At 42.7% G+C, this 6,000-nt stretch overlaps 1 long non-coding RNA gene across 1 annotated transcript; it reads right to left on the reverse strand.

Moving 5' to 3' along the window:
• Window positions 1-2,896: 2,896 nt before the first annotated feature.
• LOC103549980 (uncharacterized) lies at window positions 2,897-5,405 on the reverse strand. Its single transcript, XR_011526402.1, has 4 exons — window positions 5,299-5,405; window positions 4,371-4,519; window positions 3,983-4,094; window positions 2,897-3,896 (listed from the first exon to the last, which is right to left on the reverse strand). It is a non-coding gene; the product is annotated as an uncharacterized lncRNA (long non-coding RNA).
• Between the last annotated feature and the right edge of the window lie 595 nt (window positions 5,406-6,000).

Raw genomic sequence — 6,000 nt, forward strand, 5'->3', positions numbered from 1 at the left:
AGCCCTCCCCACCACCCCTTCAGCATCCTGTGGGCCGAAAGCTGGCTGCTTGGTAGACCTGCTGGCTCGTAGGACCAGGCCGGGCAGAAGGGAGGCTGTGACTCCTGTCCCTCCACCCTCATCCCTCTCCAGACCTCAGCCAAGCTTGGGGGACTTAGGGAGCAAAGAGCAATGGGAGACTCGTCCAGCACAAAAGATGAGACTGGCTTCAGAGTACCGAGTCTCTGGCTGGGCAGAAGGGGGAGTTTGAGCTCTCCCTTCCTTCTCTCTCATCATCTTCTCTACAGCTACGTTGATGCTTTGGTTTGGGAATGGGGAGGAAGGCTGACTTCCACAAGACAAGCAAGCCCTTGGGGAAGTCCTTTCCTGGCCCCTGCTCAAAGCCCACCTCCACAGAAACTCAGAATCCCATCTCTGGTGGCCCATCGTGCGGTGTGGGGGTTGAAAAAGGCAAGAAGAAAGGCTCGCTGGGCCTCAGAGGGGAGCCCGATCTTGCTCTAACGGTTCTTCACGTCTTCCTCTGTCAGGACTCTGCCTGCCTGTGCAGCACATGGGGGCTTATCAGTGGAAGAGGGAACAATCCTATTGTGGTTTTATCTAAGTCATTTCAGAGTGGCATTTCAGAGGGAGCGTGCCCCTGTGTGTGGCAGGTGAGATGGGGGCGGGATATTTGCCTTGTAAACTCTTCCTGACTATTGTGACGTACAGAGCCTTTCAGTGGACAGCTGTCCCATAGTTGAGCCTGGACAGACCCTGCTGATGTTTATGGGAAATCTCCCCACCCTCTTCCCTGCTCTGCTTTTAGTGTCCAAACTAAACTAAGACCTTTGGCTGTATCTGTGTATTTGAGAAGGTTGATTCACGTATTCTCAATGTCTTGCCGTGACCTTGACACCAAAATTTCATCTCCATTGCATGAGATGTGATTTGGTCACGGTTAAGAAAACATTTTCCAGAAAAATGGAAATCTGTCCTTTATATGCAAATGTCACTGGCTGGGTGAAAATGTAAACGAGTGACACCACTCAGTGCTGGAGAGGATGTGGACAGGGCACTCACAAGGGCTGCTGATGGGATTTTGAGACACTACAGCCCTTTGGAAAACAGCTTGGCGATATCTAGTAGCATCTAATATAAATCACATACTCGGCACTCCTGGGCATATGTCTGCTGTAAAGTAAAAGCATTATTACATAAGAATAAATATATTATTTCAATTTTGTCTGGGCAAAATAAGAAGTGGAAACAACCCCAAGTTCATCAATAGGGAATCACTAAATGAATTGTGTCCTATACACACCCTAAAATATCATGCAGCCATCACAAGAGTGACTTAAAAGAATGATTCGGTGAGATGGCCAGGAATCCTCAGGGAGGACAAGCTGGATGCAGGAAAGTATTTGCAATATGACTCTATTTTTGTAAGGCAAGTAAGTCATCACCTGCAGAAAACTATATACATCTATAGCTGAGCATACATGACCGTGTGGGTACACAAATGTTGCTGTAGAAGGACACCCACCTGACGGCCAACATTGGGCATGAGTGTTAAAAAGCAAACGTTGCTCTGAAAAAGGAATTACTTCCATTTAAGTAATGGGATTAAAACAAAAGTAATCCTCCTTTTATTTTTATTAATTAACTTGACTGTTAAAATTCAATTTCAGATACGTCACAAAGTGCCTAGGAATCAATATTTTTATTTTTTCTTGCGCTGCCTAATTTCAAAAAGGATTTGGGGCGGCTTACAAAGCTGTACACACAAAGGCAGCAGTAAATAAGGGCAAGCCAACAGTGCAGGGGAGGGTGGGGAAGAAACGGTGGTGGGAGCCGCACACCACCTGTTAGCAGTCAACATGCATTTCCACTGAGGCCGGTTCGCTCGGTGCTATGGTACATAAAAACCTGATGTTACCGTGTCCTTCATCTTATTTGGTACAATATCCCCTCTGACCTTCTATTTTTAGTTTTCCAGTCACTCCAAGTAACTTATTTTCTCCTCTATCTTTGCCTCAAATTACAACCCACCACCCAGATACTCTGGGCTGCTCTGGCTGAGGGTTTGTGGTGTGAACACTCAGGTTGCTCAGAAGTATGGTTAGATCAGCGAGCACAATTTCCACTCATTTAGACTTTTTTTTATAGAGTGGAATTTGTTATTACAGCAGCTAAACTTATTTATTAGTTCCTACCTTTAAAAAGATGGCATTTCAAGCCTAGGCACAACGAAGTTATTGACTCCCTGAGGCATGACTGTGGATTGTTTTTATTTTTATTTTTTTTTAAATATTGAGAACAGTACTTCCTTCACCTCCCCAAACTCTTAGTTTTTAATTTCTTATTTCTTATGAGGGTCCCAGAACTGGGCTGACTTCTCAAAGTGTCAGAATCCTTGAGACTGATCTTCAGTTTTTACTGTGACCCCCTCCGGGCAGAAGGAGCTTAAATTTTCTAACAAGCTTCGTTTCTCGTAGGTCAAGTTCTGAATTCTGGATTCCTACTTCCTCACCGTGATGTCCTGTTTTTCCCATCTTTAGGTGCTGGCAGAGGGAAAAATTGCAGAGATGGAAGAATGCGACTCACCCATCTTTTTAGAATCAGAAGGATTTTTTTCACAAAAGCAAGAGCCTCTCCCTCACAATGGGATTATGAGCTAACAGAAACATACCAGTCCATTTACAATCACTGATTCCAGTAATTAAAATAAAGTGATACAGGAATAGACCCCATTAGAATATATGGATTACATGAACAAGTGGCATTCACATACATGGGGAAAGAATGGATTATATAATAAAGTGGGCTGGGCCCTTCACATCTTACACCAAAAGAAATTCCAGGTGGTTTAAATTAAGCGAATGTTTTTAAAAACATACTAAAGGAAGGAAACCAGAAGGTGAGTTAATTAATGAATAATAAACTTTAATAAAATTAAATACAAACTTGTTTCTAATATAATTTGGAATTATTTAAACAACAAATAAAAAAAAGGAATGAAAAAAAATGCATTTTACCAGTAGACCAGAATATAATATCTCAGGTAGGTGAGAGGCTGATAAACGAGTTGGTTCGTATTCCATTGCTGGGAGTGCACTGGTGCCACCATCGTGAAGGGCGATTTCATAATATGTATCAAGAGCCTTCAAGTTGTGTATATCATTTTGACTCAGAAATTCCACTTCTACAAATTTATCATGAAAAGGTTCTTATGGTTATGCACAAGGGTTATTAACAGCAAAGTCATGCAGCATCTTATTGTGAGCATATTGAAAACATGCTAAAAACCTAAGTATCTACCAGTGAAATAAATGAGAACACATCCAAACAATGTAATGAGGGCCATTAAAATAACAATGTGCAAGAATGCTTAATCACTGGAAAGATATTCACAATGTATTTTTAAATTTAAAAAGCAGGTTATAAAACATTAGATGTTATATGAACCTAATCTCAGAGGGGAGGGGAATTATCTGTGTGTAAGAAACATGCGTTAGAAAAAATAGAGCATGTGCCAAAACGATAGCTCTGAATGTTACAGGGGCCAGGGGAGGGGGTGGCAGATTGCAGGCGATTTTTGCTTTCTTGTTGATGCATGTGCATTACTTCCATCTGTGTATTACATTTATAGCCAGACAAAACAATAAAGCAATTTCAGTTTTGCAAAAAAAAATATAAGGAGAATATATAACGACAAGAAAAATATTACTGTTTAAAAAAAGTTTTGAAATATTATTAGAGCATTTTGAGTACGGCCACCGTTTTAAGAGAGAGAGATTCTGGAAGGTGATACAGCCGAGGTTGCCGGTTCCATCTTTGGGGTATCTTTGGGGTTGTATCTTCGTATATGACTAGTTTCTTTTCCTCCTCTCTTTGCTTTGCTATATCCTAGATTTTCTCTAAAAAGACACATAATTTTGATAATAAGAAAATAATGCTTTTAAGGCTGTAACTATTTAAAACACGAACAGAATTTCACACTCACACGTCAGCTCCGAATATCCCAGGCTCACCATCTCGAGTTGCTCTGCGAGTTTCACTTCTCAGTGTCCAGAAAGGCATGCTACCTTCAGAAGCGAGCTCGACCACAGCATCTCCTGCAGCAACAAAATCTCCTTTGAGAGGAAAAAAAGAATCATCCAATAACAAACAATAAAAATAAATTTAAAATTCCCAAAATATAAATGAGATCATCTACTTGATACATCTATTTGAAAAAGGCTTCTGTGGGTCTGACCACACGCGAGCACATGCGTGCATACATTTCTACTTGTTTTCAGAGAAGGTTGCCCCCATCCAATCTCACTGGAAGGTCTAGTGACCACATGACCCGTATCTTCACACACTGTTCATTGACTTTCGCCCTCACTTACCAGCTATCACCTCCATTTATTAGGCACTTGTTGTGTGCTTGGTACTGTATTGTTTTACTTGCGTTCTCTCAGTTAACCTCTCATGCACGGATGCACTCTCGCCATTTTACAAGCAGGACACTAACCCAAAGCTCCATCAAGTCACCAGGCTGGAAAGCAAATGGTGGAGAAAGGACTTTACCCAATACCACCACCCAGTGATACCTGTGAGATGTCCTGTCCTCTCACCCCAACCCAGGGGACAAGCGCCAGAGCAGCTGAATCATAGGTCCTACACAAGTTTACCTAATCTCACCACTATATAAAGCCCCAGAGTTCATGATCCCTGCATGCAAACCGTCCTGTGGGCTCTTTCTCTCCTCTAGTTGTGGCTGAAGCAGCAGCGAACTGCAACTAATATTCAAAAATCTTTGCAAAGGGTAAAATCTGAACCTTTAGAGTTATAGATCTCAATGTTGGGAAAGGAACTTAAAATCTGTCTGATCCAGCTTCCAAAATAATATTTGAATGCCCTTTATGACAACCCTGGCAAATGCTTGTCCACCCCACCTGGAACCCACATTCTCTGGGCAACCCACTTAACATTTAACTAATTCTACCCAAAAGTGTTTTTCTCAAAGGAAGTCCCTGCAAGTTTCCAAGAACCCCTCAAAAGTGAGTCTACTCAATGACTTACACTTGACTGCAGTTTCGAATCACTAATGCACCAAGATGCCTTTTTTGCTGCCATAAAATTCACAGTGATGTCCACTGGTGACCATTTCCATGTCCAAGCCCCAGTGTGCCAGCTGCCACTCCATCCCTTCCTAGCCCACTCCAAAAAGCCTACTACAATGCAAGTGAGAAGTAACACTCATATTTTATAGGAATAATCTGGAACCTGCTCTACTTTTTTTAAGTGGGTATTTTTAATTGCCACACTTCATACCTAGCAGTGACACAGCAAGGTACCCATACAGAGAAGGTCAAGAAGGCATGTTGAAGTTCTTTCCACAGGACAGGGCTCAGGCAATACACTCAGTTGCATCATCGCCCTTCCTGGGTCCCCCGATTTTCCAGCACGTCGGTTGGTGCCCCCCTGGCCCAGAACCACTGCAGTTTTCAATGGTATCGTTATGAATTGATCAGTGGTTCCTGTTTCCTCTTCACTTACAAACCCACATGTGTCACAAAGTCTCAGAATATTCCATTGTTCGCAAAAAAAGTCACCATTTTAGAGTGGCTCTTTTGTTTATTGGGAGGAGCGCATTGGCTTTATAACTCCATCACACTGACATACAACTGTGGAGGTGTATCTGGCTAGCCAGGGGACAGATGTGACGGCATCTTCACTCGCGAGGCCCAGATGGGCTCCTCTGACAACAGAGGTAGAGCTAAGAAGACAACACAGGCCTTTGTGTTGCCTTCACAGCGCTCCCCCACAAGACCACACTTCCTCCCAGGTTTTCAAGGGCACATCGATATGAGATAAATGTGACTTTCTAAAAAACCACCTAGAAACTTGGGTGCCTAGCCTGCTTGATCTACAGACTTATCAAAGCTTGGGGGACTTGTCTTGGATGTTTTCTTCCAAGAGCTCCAGCCATTGATGTCCACACATTCAGGTACGTGCTCCTGTTCATGGCTGACC

The sequence above is a fragment of the Equus przewalskii genome, chromosome 14, assembly GCF_037783145.1.
Source record: "Equus przewalskii isolate Varuska chromosome 14, EquPr2, whole genome shotgun sequence".
NCBI lineage: Eukaryota > Metazoa > Chordata > Mammalia > Perissodactyla > Equidae > Equus > Equus przewalskii.